We start from the raw sequence: 20064 nt of genomic DNA, 5'->3' as shown, positions 1-20064 counted from the left end.
AACCATTTGAACCTTTGCATCTGGCTTCTTTAGTTCTCCTGACTAAAAAGCTGGTCTTCTTGGTAGCCATATCTACGGCTAGAAGAGTATCAGAGTTGGCAGCTCTTTCCAGCAAGGAGCCGTATTTAATTATCCATAAGGACGGGGTGGTCATGCGTCCCAACAGGTCCTTTCTACCTAAGGTGGTTTCGGGTTTCCATTTGAATCAGGATGTAATCCTACCATCCTTTTTTCCAGACCCTCAGTCCACAGAAGAAGAATCTTTACACACTTTGGATGTGGTTAGAGCAATCAGTATTTATCTTCAGGCAACTACTCAGATAAGGAAAACTGATTGCTTATTCATTCTGCCGGAAGGCCCTAGAAAGGGCCAGGCGGCGTCAAAATCCACTCTCTCAAGGTGGATCAGACAAGTTATTTCTCAGGCCTATGGTTTAAAGGGGAAGATTCCTCCTTTTCGGGTGAAGGCGCACTCTACTAGGGCTGTTAGTGCTTCTTGGGCAGTGCATCAGCAGGCCTCCCTGGCTCAGATCTGTAAGGCTGCGACTTGGTCATCAGTCCACACATTCACCAGATTCTATCAGGTGGATGTCAGAGGGCAAGAGGATATCGCCTTCGGGCGCAGTGTACTGCAGGCTGCAGTTTAGGTCCTCCGGTCCCTGGCGGTCTATATTTATGATCTGTGTCTCCCTCCCCTCAATCTGAGCATTGCTATGGGACATCCCACTATGTAATGAAGCTCCTGTGTCCCGTGATGTATGATCAAGAAAATGGGATTTTTATATACAGCTTACCTGTAAAATCCTTTTCTTGAGAGTACATCACGGGACACAGAGCTCCCGCCCCTCTTTGGTTTTATGTGGTTTCTTATTGCTTTGCTACAAAACTGAGGTGCCTCCCAGATGGGAGGGGTTATATAGGGGAGGAATTCTCCTTAATTGGGGTCAACCAGTGTCCAATCACCAGAGGTGCCTATATAACCCACTATGTAATGAAGCTCCTGTGTCCCGTGATGTACTCTCAAGAAAAGGATTTTACAGGTAAGCTGTATATAAAAATCCAATTTTTTTTGCATTTTCCTCTCAAATGTTTTCTCAGGGACAATAGTCATCAGTACAGATAGAGTGTTAAATCACCCCACATGTGGTGGGCACATACAGTAATTAAGACTTGACAAAGAGTCTAACCTTTCCCCACTCTATCCAAATAAAAAAAATCTTATTAAGAGATACACTTAAAAAAGTTAAGGCTGTTGCTATAGTATGTGCAGAACTCCCATCTGTCCCTGATTTTGAGGGACTGTCCCTGATTTGGAGCAATGTCCCTCTGTCCCTCTTTCCTCCTCATTTGTCCCTCATTTTGGTCTGATCTATATAGTTTCATTTTTTTTTATCTTTCAAATAGTGCTTCCCAGTGCTAAACCTTTCATCCAATTTCTAAATTGCTGCATTTGTAAATTCTAAGAGCCAATATAAAGAAATAGTAGCACTTGTGGATTTAATTAACCTTTTTTTTTGGTTAATTCTCCTTTAAGAGGGTGTGGCAGATGGCGTAACCTATGTCTACATACATTTGCTAGTAGGTGTCCGTCGTTCTCATCTCAAAATGTTGGGAGGTATGGATTGTTGCTGATATCTCATACTATCTATTACAACAAAATACTTGCCTGTGATAATATATAATACTGATGATGTAAGTAGTCCTATATGGACACATGCTCATATTTAGACAATGTCACTGACAAAATATAGGCCCAAGCTCATCTCTATTCTCCATACTACAGAGCACTGTCTGTAAGCATGCCTAGGGCTAAAGTAATTCACCTGGCTGCCTATTTGCAGTCAGGGACCGCTACATTCTTGGGATTGATCAAAGGCTTTGGAGTGTATAAGTAGTAGGAATGAGCTCAGGTGTGTTTGCATGGTCCATGTGCAAAGCCCGCCAGGAATTCAGCGCAGAGCTGCGCTAATCACAGACAGTAAGACATTACCCGATCTCTGCAGCCATGCATCGGGGGACTATGTCTCGCTGCCTGTGATTAGACTTCCTGATGGGCTCTGCAGGTGGACCATGCGAACACGCCAGAGCTCATCCTTAATAAGAAGGAAGCCAGGGTGAAGTCTGACTCAATGCTACACTATATATATTGTGTTCAGTGTTCAAGGCTATTAGATAATGGCAACTTTTTCCTGGAATAAATCTACATCTTTTTCAGTTATTGCTGTCTGACTGCTGGCAGGCTTTTTCATATAGCATGCTGAGTTAACTGGCTGAGGTCCACTAGCTGAAAGTTAGTACAACCACTCCATACTTCCACTACCTCATGGTTATTCACACTTCCCCTGTGTTCACTCACAAAGCAGCAGTTGCAATTAGGTTTAGCAAATTTATTTCACTTCCAAATCATACCCCCAACCCAGTTGGAATACACAATACCATTATTCAAATACCATGTTGACTACTGCCATTTGATTCCCACTGAGGATAAATGACAGTATATGCATTGAATTCCACCATTAAGTACATCTCTCAGTGTTTAGGATTCTACCCATATGGAACCTAACATTGTGGAAGTGACAGTAAACAAGGATACAGCTGCTTGATACCTCTACAACAGGATCTCAGAAGATTAGTCACCCACTGGCACCAAATCTTCATGCTGTTCTGACAGCCCTGGGGTGCATCGTCTGAATAAATCCAGAGATTAATTTAAGCTTCATCACCGCTGGAATGTTACTTTAGTTCAGACGGCTAGAAAATAAATGTTTGCTCTTTTATTTTTTTTTATATATATTTATTCGTGGGGCGCCTTTATGGTTCGATACAAAAACAAATCTTCTGTTAGTGGACTAATTTTAAACTGCTGTCAGTTTATAGATAGATTTTAAAACAATTTTCTGAAAATAAAGGCATATTGACTTATTTTAATTGAATAATAGGATAGTGTGCTAAATATATAAAAATCAAATCTTACAATGCACTTGCTCCTCTGTAGCAGACACTTTGTATCTGTGTTATGCTTGAAAATAGGCTATTTATTTGGTCACTACAAAAGTATACTAAGTATGTGGTTTAAAAAGGTAGAGGAAATTAAGAAAATGGAAGAATTAATCCTTACCAAACCTTATCAAAAAGAATGCTATAATAAGACCTGGACCTCTTGGAACTTATATTTTTTCTGAAGAGGGAAGGGCACTATTTGAAAGTAATAGTGTAGATTAAATGAATGTAAAATTAAGGGGCCTATTGGAAGAAAGCCGGAGATATAAAAGAATCCGTTTGGACTGAGCAACAACTAAAGGGGGGCGCGTTCACTACCACCATCTCCTTTATAAAAATGTTTATTAATTATAAAAATGTATTTATTTTTTTGTTTTGTTTTACTTTATTAAGTTTGAGAAAATTTAAGACACAGGAACATTGTCGGCAACGGGTTATAATATGACGGAACAGATACTGAGGTATAGAGAAACAATGTGGGAAGCTTTTTTGTCTGTTAAGAGGGGTAGAAATGGTTATTACATAATATATATTATATCTTGAAGGTTATGATCGAGACGAATGATGTTAATTTGACATACCTGAATTATTGTTAGAGGATGTGTGTGTGTGTGTGTGTTTTTTTTTTTTTTCTTTGTGTTTCTTGAAATAAATAAAAGATTTAAAAAAAAAATCAAATCTTACAATGCCTTTCCTCCTCTGTAGCAGACGCTGTGTATTTGTGTTATGCTTGTAAATAGGCTATTTATTTGGTCACTACAAAAATAAGGTTATTGGAGAATGGATTAAGGCCTATTTCACACCTATGCATTTTTTTGTGCATTTTCAGTTTTGCAGAAACACACTACAATCCATTTAACATGGTTTTCTATGGGTCATGTTCACATCTGTGCATTTTATGGAAAGGGCCAGGGATTTTTTCTGGTTTTTGGTTCCGTAGACTTCAATGGATCACAAATGTATATTGAAAAACGCAAAATGCACCTTGACTATGCAAATCGCAACCTGCATAGGTGTAAGGCTGCATTCACACCTATGCATTTTTTGTGCTTTTTGCATTTTGCAGATTTGCACTACAGAACATGTTCCATAGGAAGCCATGTTAAATGGACTGTAGCGCAAATCTGCAAAATGCAAAAAGCACTAAAATTGTATAGGTGTGAATCCAGCCTAAACCACAGTTTTTTCTTTAGCCCCTTCTTATCCTTTAACTGGGTCTTTATGGAAAGGGTGGGATAGACACCCTGATCACGTGGTCACTGTTATTAGTTGTCACAGCAGTCAAATGATCCCGAGATAGTCCCACAGACTGGGGATCATACCCAGAGACAGGGAGTTGTCTGTGACAGCTTGGTCACTGTGCTGTGAGTGTGGTTATGGCGTGGGTTCACACTGTAGTGATGCAGGAACCAACACGATTCCAGTGCAGTTTTCAGCATTGTTTCTCTCCCGCAGGCAGTTCACACTGCCCTCTGTGAACCGTCATACAAACTGTATGGCTGAATTCGCATTGTACAGACATTGCATGCGATCCTCACAGCAATGTGGTGCAAATCACATGCAATGTCTGTGTTCGCAATAGTATGAACCCAGGGTAAGGCTCAATTCACATCTATGCATGTTGCTTTTGAGTGTTTCTGCAGTGCTTTTTGCTATGCTTTCTGCTGCGTACTTTTCCATGACTTTACCACGATTTTGCCGCAATTAGCGGTTTTTAGTTTTTTTCTTTTATGAAAATTTGTTGTTGGGCAGATTTAAAAATGCACAACGCAAATTGGGAAAAAATCATGGTAAAAGTGCACTACATGCTTTTCTGCAGATTCTCCATTGAAGTTTATTTAACCATAAAATGCAAAAAAGTACAGTTTTGCAATTAAAGAGGTCCCAACCGTTTCCAAAAACGCAGAGGCACAAAAATGCATTGACGTGAACATGTTCCATAGGAACCCATGTTAAAAAAACTGCCCTGTGTTTCTGCAACAAGCAAAAAGAATGAAAAAATGCATCGTGTGAATGGAGCCTCAAGAAACCTTGGCTGCCATGGCCACATATGTGTGGCCTGTGGGTGTTAAAGCCCTCCCTGCTTGCTGCTGCACATATGCTTTATGTGGTCAACAAGCAAGAGCAGTACAAGTGCAGTGCAAGTACAGGAAATAACTACAATAGTGGCACGCAATACTGAATAATAGTGTTCCTTATAAATATGTGCACAAGTATCATAAACTGCAATAAAAAATCAAAAAACATGACATGAATAATGCAAAATAATAAAAAAAGATAATTCTCCGTTTGTGTTTTCCATTAAAAACAACCAAACAGCAAAACGTATTTTTTCCTTTAAAAATAAACAAACAGCAAAATAGTTGTATGTATTCCTTTAAATAACAAATGATGGTGCACACACTGACTTGTTTGTATGTGTCCTTTTTAATTCCTCATAGTATCTTCTAAAAATGAAAACGAAAATGTATCCATGTGTACTCAATGTGTCCATGTGCACCACTTGCTTGCTATATCCAAGTAGTTAAAAATTCTTCAAAACTTTTCATAATTCTACTGCCTTTAAATATATAGAGCATCCAATTGGGCCAAGCCCATCACCATAATACATATGTTCTCTCTATAGTCAGACCTAACTGTCATTAGCTGATATCACAGCAGCGATCTCCACTCCAGTGCTTAGTGGTGCCACAATCCACTTTCATCCTCAAAGATGTTTAGATTCAGGGTGAAAAAAAGCTCAAAAAGAAGAATACTTAGTGCTCTCTGCTAAAAATATATAATTTTTTATATAAAACGTCTTGTACTTAAAGTGGTTGATAAGTCAGTGTTCTCAATTACTGGCAGCCCCTCTGTTATAACACGATATACAACTCAGTGTATGTGTTTTTTTTAATTATAATTCTACATATCTTAATCCACATTGCCAATGTGTGGCCACGTGACTGCCCATTGCTCTTCTTCCCCAACCTAAGGACTATAGTAGACGTGGCTGAGATCTCCCTCTGACATCAGCTGAGCAGTCACGTGACTGCACATTGGCAATGTGGATTAAGTTATTTAGTAATAAAAAAAAAATTCACATACACTGAGTTGTATATCTTGTTTTATCAGAGGGGCTCCCAGTAATTGAGAATAATAACTTTACTGCCACATTGAATAGTGATGAGATGAGGGGAGGGGCGACTCACACACAGGAGCTGACAGGCAGGGAGGGAGGGGAGAGGGAGAGACTGCGGGCTGGCAGAGGCATGAAAACTGACCACAGTATCAGCCATGATTACCGTGGGCAGCACACGTGGGGGGGGGGGCACAGGAACAGGCGGGATCAACCAGGTTTTTTATAGAGTCCAAAGAGAATAATGACACCCTTTTTTTGAGGGCTACAACCTCTTTAACTTAAAAAGTGCACAAAAATGTTATTTACAACAGGATAACCTCCAACATATAGGCCGCCCGCACACTTCCTGTGATGTCATCGGCTCCTCCCAAGACATTGCATCATCACCTAAGAGTAATTGTGAACATAAAATGTTATAGACACTTGACAATACAGTTATAACTATGCAGGTACCATAACTGCTTTTGCTTAGTTTCAGAAACAATCATTCTTATCATATTTACAAGGTTCTGTCATGTGACTATGTACAGTATCCCACAAAAGTGAGTTTACCCCTGTTCTGAATGGAACCTGTGCTGGTAAACCACTGTATGGTCTTGGCCACGTGCTGGAGCTAAGTTTCAGGGTCTTGGCAATCTTCTTATAGCCTAGGCCATTTTTATGTAGAGCAACAATTCTTGTCAAGTTCTTTGCCATGAAGTGCCATGTTGAACTTCCAGTGACCAGTATGAGAGAGTGATAACACCAAATGTAACACACCTGCTCCTCATTCACACATTATACCTTGCAACACTAATGAGTCACATGACTCCGGGGAGAGAAAATGGCTGTTTGGGCCCAATTTGGACATTTTCACTTAGGGGTGTACTCACTTTTGTTGCCAGTGGTTTAGACATTAACCACTTGCTTACTGGGCACTTAAACACCCTTCCTGCCCAGACCAATTTTCAGCTTTCGGTGCTCTCACAATTTGAATGACAATTACTCAGTCATGCAAAACTGTACCCAAATGAATTTTTTGTCCTTTTTTTCCCACAAATAGAGCTTTCTTTTGGTGGTATTTGATCACCTCTGGGGTTTTTATTTTTTGCGCTATAAATGAAAAAAGACCGAAAATTTCGAAAAAAAACGCATATTTCTTTGTTTCTGTGACAGTATTATGCAAATTATTAATTTTTCTTCATAAATTTTGGCCACAATTTATACTGCTACATATCTTTGGTAAAAATAACCCAAATTAGTGGATATTATTTTGTCTTTATGAAAGTTAGAGAGTCTACAAGGTGTGGTGCGAATCGCACAAAATTGATCACATCTGATGTACTGGTGGCCTATCTCGCTTCTTGTGACCCGAACAAGTCAGGAAAGTACAAATACCCCCCAAATGACCCCTTTTTGGAAAGTAGACATTCCAAGGTATTTAGTAAGAGGCATAGTGAGCTTTTTGATGTTGTCATTTTTTTCCCACAATTCTTTGCAAAATTAAGATTTTTCATTTTTTTTTCTCCACAAAATTGTCATTGTAATAGGTTATTTCTCTCACGTGGCATGTGTATACTACAAATGACACCCCCCAAAAAATTCTGCTACTCCTCCTGAGTATTACAATACCACATGTGTGGGACTTTTTCACAGCCTGGCCACATAGAGAGGCCCAACATGCAGGTAGTGCCATCATGTGTTCTAGGAACATAAATTACACATCTAACTTGTTGACTATTTATTACACTTTTGAAGCACCAGGACAATGACACGTGACACTGATGACAGATGGCACTGATACGTGGCAATGATGACACTTATACGTGGCACTGATGACAGGTGGCACTGATGACAGATGGCACTAATATGTGGCACTGATGACAGATGGCACTAATATGTGGCACTGATGACACGTGGCACTTATACGTGGCACTGATGACACGTGGCACTAATACGTGGCACTGAAGACACGTGGCACTAATACGTGGCACTGATGACAGATGGCACTAATACGTGGCACTAATACGTGCCACCGATGACAGATGGCACTAATACATGGCACCGATGACGCGTGACACTGATGACAGATGGCACTAATACGTGGCACTGATGACAGATGGCACTATGTGGCACTGATGACACGTGGCACTGATGACAGATGGCACTTATACATGGCACTGATGACAGATGGCACTGACGACAGGTGGCACTGACAACAGGTGGCACTGGGGGCAGGTAGCACTGGGGCAGGTAGCACTGGGGTGGATGGCACTGGGGGCAGGTAGCACTGGGGTGGATGGCACTGGGGGCAGGTAGCACTGGGGTGGATGGCACTGGGGTGGATGGCACTGGGGCGGATGGCACTGGGGCGGATGGCACTGCTGGGGGCAGATGGCACTGCTGGGGGAGGATGGCACTGCTGGGGGAGGATGGCACTTTTTATTTTATTTTTTTCCTTTTTTTTTTTACTAGAGGCAGAACGGCTGCCGCTGCAGCCGTTCATCTCTCCCCTCTCACACTGTCTGTGCGAGGAGGGAGAGCGGCGCTGAGAGATGATCTCATATGTTTACATATGAGATCATCTCCCATTGGACACGCCGATCACGCTGTAAACGGCTGCTGTGATTGGCCGTTTACAGCGATCTGTGTTTGCCTGTCCCCGGGGGACACGGCGAACACAGAACTTCCGCGATGCGTGCCCGCGGCGGCGCGCATTGCGGAAGTAAACATCAGGACGTCCAGGGAAGACCACCCGGACGAACGCGCCTGCTCTACGGCCGTCATTCGGCTATAGGGCGGGCGCGAGGTGGTTAATGGCTGTGTGTTGAGTTATTTTGAGGGGACAGCAAATTTATACTGTTATAGAAGCTGTATAATCACTACTTTACAATGTAGAAACATGTCATTTCTTAAGTGTTGTTACATGAAAAGATATAATAAAATACTTACAAAATGTGAGGGGTGTACTCACTTTTGTGAGATACTGTATCTCTTTTCCTGATAGTGAGGGACAGGGGTTACAGGACACTGTGCAGACACAATGGGGTTCATTAACTAAAGGCAAATCCTTTTTGCACTACAAGTGTACTTCAAGTGCAGTCATTGTAGATCAGAGGGGGACATGCAAGGAAAATAAAAAACAGCATTTTTACTTGCACATGATTGGATGATAAAGTCAGCAGAGCTTCCCCTCATTTCAGATCTTTCCCTTTGATCTACAGTGACTGCACTTCCAAGTGCACTTGCAGTGCACTTGTAATGCAAAGTGGATTTTCCATTAGTCAATCAACCCCAGAGTGTGCCTGTATTCCTTAATCTGTTGACGGTGAGGGAAATGCAGGCCATAGTGGCTGAATAAACTACCCATTAAAGGCATGCTGTGTGCCTGCTCAGTGCCCTGTACCTTTGAATGGCCAACCAGAGGATGAAAACTGCCCACACTAACAAAGATCAGCTTCTATACTTTGTGTGGTCAGTTTAGAGCAAGGAAGAAAGGTGACTGGCAGGATCAACCAGGTACTTTAGATGGAAGAAGTACCTGAAAATGATAGAGCCTATGATTTCTAAAATACATATATGTGAACACATACATAAAAAAAATATTCAGGGCAGTGACAGAACTATAGGGGTTGCTGCAGTCGCACTTGTGACTGGGCCCTGCGGTTCTGCCGCTGTGGGGGGGGGGGGGCAAGACCTGGCCTCACCCCCTGCACCTCTGGCTGTCCATTTAGAATGCAGTGAGGGGGAGGTGGGAGGCGAAGATCGGCAGCTCTGGTTCCCTTTGGAGGCGGGATCTCCCTGGGGCTTGTAGTTCTCTTCCTGAGTCTACACAGTGGAGAGGGGAGGGGCCTCTGACCCGAGCATCTAGCAGTTTCACTCTTCAGTGTACAAGTAAGTCGGCTCTGCTTGTACACTGTTACTGATACATGCTTGGGTCAGAGGCCCCTCCCCTCTCCACTGTATACACTGGGGAAGAAGAGAACTACTAGCCTCAGAGAGATTCCACCGCCCGTGGACACTATATAGCTGCCAATCGTTGCCTCCCACCTCCCCAGCCCAGGTACCAGCCAGGTATGCAGGGAACCCCTGAAGGAAAGGGCAGTCTGGGGACCCTGATGTAAGAGGGGGGCCCACTGGGGACACTAATGTAAGGGGGGCCCTCTGGTGACACTAATGTACGGGGGGCTCTCTGGGGACACTAATGTAAGGGGGCTCTCTGGGGACACTAAATGTAAGGGGGGCTCTCTGGTGACACTAATGTAAGGGTGGGCTCTCTGGGGACATTAATGTAAGGTGGGGGTTTTCTGGGGGCACTAATAATGTAAGGGGGGGCTCTCTGGGGGACACTAATAATGTAAGGGGGGCTCTCTGGGGGACACTAATGTAAGGGGGGCTTTCTGGGGACCCTGATGTAAGGGAAGGCTCTCTGGGGACCCTGATGTAGGGGGAGGCTCTCTGGGGACCCTGATGTAGGGGGAGGCTCTCTGGGGACCCTGACGTAAGAGGAGGCTCTCTGGGGACCCTGATGTAAGGGGAGGGCTCTCTGGGGACCCTGATGTAAGGGGAGGGCTCTCTGGAGACCCTGATGTAAGGTGAGGCTCTCTGGGGACCCTGATGTAAGTTGAGGCTCTCTGGGGACCCTAGTGTAGGGGAGGTCTCTCTGGGGACCCTGATGTAAGGGGAGGCTCTCTGGGGACCCTGATGTAGGGGGAGGCTCTCTGGGGACCCTGATGTAAGGAGAGGCTCTCTGGGGACCCTGATGTAAGGGGAGGTGCCCTGGGAACCCTGATGTAAGGGGAGGCTCTCTGGGGACCCTGATGTAAGGGAAGGCTCTCTGGGGACCCTGATGTAGAGGGAGGCTCTCTGGGGATCCTGATGTAAATAGGGATGCTCTCTGGGGACCCTGATGTAAGGGGAGGCTCCCTGGGGACCCTAATGTAATGAGGGTATATATATAATATACACACACACAGGCACACATGCGTTTATTATATACATGTGTATTACTTTATTTACTTTGATGCTATTGGCTCTAGCCCAAGATCTTTTGTAGACCCAGCAACACCCCTGGTGGGGGCCCTTCATGGTTTCTTTCATTGAGGGCCCTGAAGATTCTAGTTACGCCACTGATTCAGGGTAACATATTGTCACGTAGCAAACGGGACCACCAATGTTGTAACAGTGGTCATGAGAGAGTAATGGTGTATGGGTACCTGGATTGTGGTGGATGTGTCACCAGGGTGGACCAGAAGGTTAAACGGCTGGCGTTGGCAGGCCAGCAAATTCTGGGCTGGTGCCAGCAGGGACCAGGCAGGTGTATGCGGAGCAGAAGAGACACAGGATGCATGGTCAGACGAGCCGGGTTGGTACCAGACGGTCAGAGGCAGGCATAGACAGCAGCCAAAGAATAGTCAGGGTACAGGCAGAGATCGACAACCTGAGTTGAGGCAGATGAACAAGAGACAAGAAGCAAAGTCCAGATACAGGCCAGGGTCAAGGTGGGAGAGAATCAACGGAGTCAGAGGCAAGCCGAGTCAAGGTTTATTGGCGTGTGCATTGTGCGCATGTGCACATTCATGTGCCTGGCACGATGGGCACTTGCGAGATCACACCTGCGCATGAGCATTAGTAGTGCTATGACTAGCACGTCCCTGACACATATACATTGTTGAGGTCTACACTTTAAGGCATAGCTGATCAACCGGTGGCCCTCCAGCTGTAGCAGAACTACAGGTCCCATGAGGCATTGCAAGGCTGACAGGTAGAAGCATGACTCCCAAAAGCAGAGGCATGATGGGGCTTGTTGTTTTGCAACAGCCGGAGGGCCAGATGTTAATGATGTGCAAAGTTCAGTAATTACCTGGTGCTACAGCTCACAATTACATGTTGTGTATTTGTAAGTGAAGGTTACAATGTGAAAGTCAGAATCTGTATGGTTGCTATGACACCACACCATATTTCCTATCAGCCAGGTTTGTTTCCTTTGTTTAACAGATTTGTTACAGTGTATCACTTGTCATTTATATGCAGTACAGCACTCCGGAGCTACAATACTGAACACTTCCATTACAGAAACATGCATATGCAGCGAGTGATTAAAATGAGAGCCATTCATTGCAGAAGAGAATTAGTGTCTGCTAAAATATTTCAACAATCTTTCATTTTATTTAAATCCTGGCACAATTGTTTGCTTTCCCGTTTCCATTATATTCCATGAAAGCCTCCTGTGTATTAGTAAAAGCCTTAGAAATCTAAATGAATACTATTCAGCACCCAAAAGCAATGTAGGGTTGTTCTCGGTGGGTGGATCAGAGCTGTGAATAACACTGCGCTCAGCCTTTTTACAGCACATGGAGAAATGACATGTGGACCAGGTGTTTGTTTACCTCGATATTTATTTCAAGTGCCCTTAGCACTTTTTGCTTTGTAGGCAAATGCTAATTAATGCTGATGCCGGAACTTCCCTCTAGCAGAATTGACAACTGTGACCTGAGTGCTGCCGCACAAAATCTACTTGACAGACATCTCCACATTTCTGCCCGGAATTTGCTTTTGTTTAAATTGTTATTGGTTGAGGATTGTTCAGTAGTGTGTTGTACTTCTTTCTACATTGCCGCTATGCTTAAACCCATAATACAGAACATCATTAGTCATCATATTATGCTAGACCAGATGTGTCCAAAAGTGGTTGTAAGCCTCAGACATGGAGTCTGAGCAAAGCACATATATCTGTAGTGTTTACTTATCTCTCTTCAAAGCTCTAAAGCCTTGTACACACGGTCGTATTTTCCGAACGGGAAGTGTGTGATGACAGGCTGTTGGCGGAAAATCTGACCGTTTGGCCATCGGACAATCGTTGTCGGATTTTCCATGGACAAATGTTGGATAATAGGTTTTAAAATTTTCCGCGGACAAATGTCTGTCGTCGGATTTTCCGAGCGTGTGTAAACAAGTCCATCGGACAAAATTCCAAAGTACAAACAAACATGTTCGGAAGCAAGGACGAGCTGGATCAGCCGGTTATGTAAACTAGCGATCGTAATGGAGAATTAACATTTGTGATGTGGCAAATTAGGAAATCTCAAAATGCAGCGCACATTCTCTTCTTTAATGGGATAATATTGAAGCTGCTTTGCTGGTGATACTCATGTAGTTATTGCAAATTCATTTTCAAAGGCTTTTTTTTCTAGTGATATCAAGAATAATATTATTATGCTTTTTTTTTTGGGCACGTTACCACAACATCATTATCCCATAATTTTTGTTGGTGTTAATTTTACATTGTATTTTTTAAAATGTAACTGCCTACTCCCAAATTGTCATTTGAAGTAAAACACATAGCCAAGTATTATTCTCTACAATTTTTTTTTTATTGTGCATTAAAAAAATAAAACAAATACAATTAGACATGCTATCTTCTAATAGAACTTAACCAAAAAGTGTATTCTATGCATCCAAAAATATAGAAAATATAACAAATCAAATCAAATCATTATTCAACCAAAAAAATAAAATAAAAGCCTCATGCATGTGTCCTGCTTCCTAATATAGGGGGTCAACGATGCCAAGAGTTGGTGAAAGCTGGGGTCTGTCACCCGGAGATAATTCCGAAAAACATCTGGATTATTCTCCTGGAGCTCCAGTAGCAAAGGCATATGACATAATTGGTCATGATTATCATGATTGATAAAGCAACAAAACTCCTCCTCCTCCTGTTCCTGGACTGGACTTGGGTCAAAGCAATAACTCCAAGGCCAATAATAAATAACATGTTATCTCCTCCGATTCCGATTCATGTCTGGTTGACGAGCGGCAGAAACAAACTGAAAAGCACGAAATGAAAAGCGTGAACTGAAAAGCGCTAAATGAAAAGCGGGAAATTAAAAACATGAATTGACACTCACCAAACTTCTACTAACACAAAATTATCAGAAGGAGCCCAAAGGGTGGTGCTAAAGAGCTGAAAAGGCCATAGTGCATCACTATGTTCGTGTTTGTTGGCCAACAATTTCTTGCCATTTGTATGCAAGACAAAATCTAGACACACGCCTTTGGACAAAAGTAAGAGATTTTGTCTGGGGAAAATCTGATTGTGTGTACGAGGCTTAACACGACCTTCTCACCAGACTGACAATACTGGTGTCCAACGGTGTCTCTGTTGTTCCTCCAAGGTGGAAACACCGTAAGACAGGAAGAGTGAAAATAGAGCTGAAACAGCAGCCACCACATCTAAAGACTCGTAAGCTGCAATATAGGACATGTTTGTTTTTGGGCTTAATGCTGATTTAAAACTAGGCCCCTAATCTGTTTAATGAAGCCATACATCTGGATGAAACAGGTCATGTTTCCTGTTTTCACTGATAATTTATATTGCAAATACAGAATTTCATAGGAAAATCAGATAATTCAGAGCCTTATTCAACAGCCTTCAATTAAGTGTGTTTACCCAGTTAGACAAGTTTAAGTTAACAGTCCTCCATATCACACTGGTTAATTACCTCACTGCTCAGTCAGGTAGACACAGCAGTAAATGTCAATTTTCTTGTTTAGATAGAATTACAAATATTGATCATCATATTATTACTGTGACCTGTGAACTTGTTCTCAGTTAAATTGTACTGTTAAAGGTTTTCATTATGTTTTCAGTTTATTTGACATATGAAAGGATGTTCTTTTGATGTAATTCTGAACATAGTTATTATTTTACATTTTTATCCTTTTTTTTTCTTTTTTTTACCGTCCGTGATATTTAAAACTCATATAACAGAATGCTTTCAAGAGGACTGTGTTTCTCAATGATATTACTGTGTGGAACCAACATAAATTTTATTGATATTAATAGAATTACTCTGTATATTTTATTTTGGGTTTACTTTGTCTTCTTGTAATTAAATATTGTAATAAAAAGTAATAAAATATTAATTAATAATGGCACTACTGGTCTCACCGTACATGCACTTATAGAATAACAAAAAGTGTTCTGGGAAGAAATACATTAGTAGCAAAGAATGGGTTGGGGTGAGTGAATAAAATAGTGAATAAAATAGTAACTACTGTCTAAATTCATATATATTTTTAGGAAATGCCTTTGTATTTTGTGCCTTTGTGACTACAATGTTTCTTGTAAGCTTTTTATTTGATTTTCTTAGAGTAATACAAAAGTTCTCAGACACAGTATAGCAGTAGTGTCTCTCTGCTCCTTGGCAGTAAGTAACAAAGGGAGACAGATTTTTTTTTATGACAAAGCAACATTCAGTCACTACTGTGTTGTCAAGTGGTCATTGTCAAATAAAAGAGACTACCTGAGAATCAATGTGTTTGACACTCAGTACCTATGCTGTGACCGTGGTGGTTTTGTATGGTATGAGAACCAGAACAGACTTTTGTTGGTTCTTGCTGTTTGTTTTTTTTACACAATATGACAAACTCCTCCTAAGGGCATCTTTGTGAAGATTGGACTGAGTGCTATATAGCTGGTCACTAAGTCTTGCTGCATGAATGTTGCCACGCAGGAGGCCTCATACACAGGGCCGGACTTACCTTTGGGCTTGACTGGGCTCAAACCCATGGGCCCCATCCCAATAGGGGGCCCCGCGGAGATACATAGCCGAGTGCACTCGGCTCGGCTCCGCTCACAGTCACGCCCAGTCCCGCACTATGATGGACATAACACGGGGACTGGGCATGACTGTGAGCCAAGCCGAGTATACTCGGCTACTCTCAGCTCCGCTCGGGACTGCGAGAGCCGCTTTAACTACATATTCAGCGACCCATCGCAGTTTGCTATGGAAGTGACGTTCCATCGTCGCCATCTTGCTACACCCCATACTCGTCCACAGTAAGGATACACTAAGAAGGGATAAAGCGGACAGGTTGTTACACTCACCAGAGTTTTGCATTTTAGACGTATTTATAACATTAACCACTTCAATACAGGGCACTTAAACACCTTCCTGCCCAGACCAATTTTGAGCTTTCAGCGCTGTCGCACTTTGAATGACAATTGCGCGGTCATGCTACACTGTACCCAAATGAAATTTTTATCATTTTTTTCCCACAAATAGAGCTTTCTTTTGGTGGTATTTGATCACCTCTACGGTTTTTATTTTTTGCGCTACAAATAAAAAAATACCCAACATTTTGAAAATAAAAATGTTTTTTTTTGTTTCAGTTTCAAAACTTTGTAAATAAGTAAGTTTTCTCCTTCACTGATGGGCACTGATGGGGCTACACTGATGGGCACTGATAAGGTGGCACTGATGGGCACCAATGTGGCACCAATGAAGTGGCACTGATGAGGTGGCATTGATGGACACTGATATGTGGCACTGATAGGCGGCACTGATGGGCGGCACTGATGGGCGACACTGATGGGCGACACGGACGGACACTGATAGGTGGCACAAATTGGCACTGATCACTGATAGCTGGCACGGATGGGCATGGATGGGCGGCACCGATGTGCATTGAAAGGCGGCACAGATGGGCATGGGTGGGCACTGATAGGCGGCACAGGTGGGCACTGATAGGCGGCACAGGTGGGCACTGATAGGCGGCACAGGTGGGCACTCATAGGCGGCACAGATGGGCACTCATAGGCGGCACAGGTGTTATACTATAGTAATGGATGCCAATTAGTGCCAAACAATAATGCATGCCAATCAGTGATGCCCATTGTGGGCACTGATTGGCATCCATTATGGGCACTGATTGGCATCCATTGTGCTGACTGGCATCCCTGGTGGTCTAGGGAGGATTACCTTTTCCCTGGTGGTCTGGTGGCGTCCCTGGTGGTCCAGTGTGGGCATCCTCGGGGGGGCTGTGCTGATAATCGATCAGCACAGACTCCCCTGTCAGAGGAGCAGCCGATCGGCTCTCCTCTACTCGCGTCTGACAGATGCGAGTGAGGGAAAGCCGTTCACCGGCTCTTCCCATTTACACTGTGATCAGCCGTGATTGGACACGGCTGATCACGTGGTAAAGAGTCTCCGATGGAGACTCTTTACCGAGATCGTAGTTGCCGGATGTCAGATTGACACCCTGCAACAACGATCGCCGCGATGCGCGCCCCCGGGGGCGCGCAGCGGCTCATAATCCTGATCACGTCATATGACGTCCGGTCAGGATTATGAAACCACTTTGCAGCCGTCAATTGCCTATAGGGCGGGCGGCAAGTGGTTAAATTAGTTAGTATATAGTGAAATACAGTACTTACAACTTCGTCTGACTACTTAGATATTGAATTTTAAAAGTATCGAACTTCTCTCAGATTAGCAAACCTGTGAGATGAGCAGGGTTGCAGCTGCTTTTAAAATTCAAGATCTAAGTAGTCAGACAGAGTTCTAAGTACTGAATTTCACTATATAAACTGACTTTACTGTAATAAATACTTGTAAAATGCAAAAAAAATGTCCACTTTACCCCTTCTTAGTGTATCCTTACTGTGGACAAGTGTGGGGTGTACCAAGGTGGTGGCGACGGAATGTCACTTCCGTAGCAAACTGCAATGGGTCGCCAAATATGTCGTTACACCGCTGAGAGGACTCGAGAGCCGTCGAGATACACAGGACTTTAAACTTCAAGACTGCAATGATAAGGCTGCAAATGACACTGGGGCAAGGCTGCAAATGACAAGGCTACACTGACAAGGCTGCAATGACACTGAACAAGGGTGCAGATGGATGGGCAAGGCTGCAGATAAACACTGGTAAGTCTGCATTGATGGGCATTTAAATGTAAGTGTTTTCCTTAAACTTCCCTCCTAAAAGTTTTTTTCCTTAAAATTCCCTCCTAAACTTGGGGGATGTGTTATATGCCGATAAATACGGTAATGTATAAAAGGTAGGGCCCGGAAGTGACTCAAGCCCAGGGACCCCCACCACCCTAAGTTCTGCCCTGCTCATACAAGGTCCTCTCCTGTTGCTTCCTGTTTTCAGTGCCCATATCTAAATTTGTACTGAACTCACCTTCATAGTGTTTTTAGGGCTGCAAGGATTCCAAAACTCACCTACATATCTGGTGGATGTGCCTTGCAGCCCACAGGTTTTAGACTGAGGTTTTTGATTTTCTCTGCACAGTACTGGGCAAATCTTTTCCTTTGAACTCTGCTATATTTATTCTAAATCAGCACCCTCCAGACATTACCACTTCTCAATATAAGTTTCTTTTACAGTATATAACAGATGCTTAGAAGACAGTGGCAGCTGTCTGGAAAACTTCCACTCTACTGGAAGTCAAAAATCGAGTTCAATAAGTCATGATCCATGGCAAGAATGACGCAAGCCTACACAATCTTGTACCCAAATAAACCAAAATGTGGCAGCCGTGGAAACATACACTATGTTACCAAAAGTATTGGGACACCTGCCTTTACACGCACATGAACTTTAATGACATCCAAGTCTTAGTCCATGGGGTTCAATATTGAGTTGGCCCACCCTTTACAGCTATGTACCTTGCTTTGTGCACTGGTGTGCAATCATGTCGGAACAGGAAGCTTGGGATGGAGGAACTTGACTGGCCTGCACAAAGTACTGACCTCAACCCGATAGAACACCTTTGGGATGAATTAGAGCCAAAAATGCGGGCCAGGCCTTCTTGTTCAACATCAGTGCCTGACCTCACGAATGCGCTTCTGGAAGAATGGTCAAACATTCCCATTGACACACTCCTAAACCTTGTGGACAGCCTTCCCAGAAGAGTTGTAGCTGTAAGAGCTACAAAGAGTGGATCAACTCGATATTGAACCCTACGGACTGAGACTGGGATGACACTAAAGTTATTTTGCATGTAAAGGCAGTACATTTCTCCCTGCTGACATTTCTCCAAGCTGACTTTGCTCCAGAATTTTTCTGCTTTAGTGGCCTTCCCACTATGACATAGCCCCCCCTCCCCCCCAGTAACCCCTCTTGGCCCTCCTTACCCTACCTTATGCACCTACTTACCTCTTTGTCTTTTCTTCTTGCTTTTCTACCATTTTGCAAAGGACACCTTGTTTCCTATTATTAAGCTCCAAGCACACTGGGCAGAAAAAAACACTCATATAGAAAGTTTTTGTACACGTTTAGGTGTGTTTAGGTGTGTTTAGGAGTGTGTAGCCTTTTTTTTTGCCAGAAAACTCCAATAAAATTTACAAACCAGAAGGTTTTTTTTTCCTGCCTCTAAAGACTGAGCTTAAAATATGCCTCTAAATGTGCTAACGTGCTTTGACACATACTGTAGAATAACATTGAGCTGCTTCTACAGGCAAAGCACAAAATTCCTGTAGAAGCAGTATTTTTTAAGCCAGTGTGCATTGACCCTTACTCTACTCATTGGCCCATGATTTGTGACCGTACTGTATGTTTATCTGGTACTGTATGGGTGGCCTTAGCTTTTTGAATAGAGTATAGTGAGCTCTAGCAGCCAATTAGTTGTACTGCAAGACAAATGATTTATATTTACATGTATACAGTTGATTTAGGCCCCTTTCACACCAGTGGACCACCCATTTTCTCTATGGGGAGGCAAATGTAAATGGACATGTGTCCATTTACACCCCCGCCTACATCCGATCTAAACCGGGCTGCCAAAAACAGACGGATGGGGATCCATTTGCCATCCATCCAGCGCATCAGATCGGATGACAGTTGGATGGAAACAGACAGGGGTTTAATTTGCATCCGACTGCCCCATTGAGAACAGTGGGCTGTGCCCATGTTCACTCTGCATAAGCAGAGCTAACACTGACCTGTCATCTGCCTGCTCAGCAGGGATCAGCGGACAGGTCCCTTACTGAGCAGGGAGATCCGCTTGACAGAGTCTGCCCCTTGTGAAAGGAGCCTTCATTTCTAATAGGTACACTTACAGTTTCTATAGGTACTCATTTGGAAAGTTGTCCCATGCATCCTTGAGAGTCACAATTCCACTGCAGCCTTTTGCTGTATTATTTGCTTCTGATACTTCAAGTAGTCACTCCTTTG

This window comes from Lithobates pipiens, unplaced genomic scaffold, assembly GCF_037356315.1.
Source record: "Lithobates pipiens isolate NorthernLeopardFrog02 unplaced genomic scaffold, aLitPip1_a1.2 Scaffold_16, whole genome shotgun sequence".
NCBI classification, from domain to species: Eukaryota; Metazoa; Chordata; class Amphibia; order Anura; family Ranidae; genus Lithobates; species Lithobates pipiens.
The sequence above is the reverse complement of the archived record's forward strand: the minus strand, read 5'-3'. Positions refer to the sequence as shown.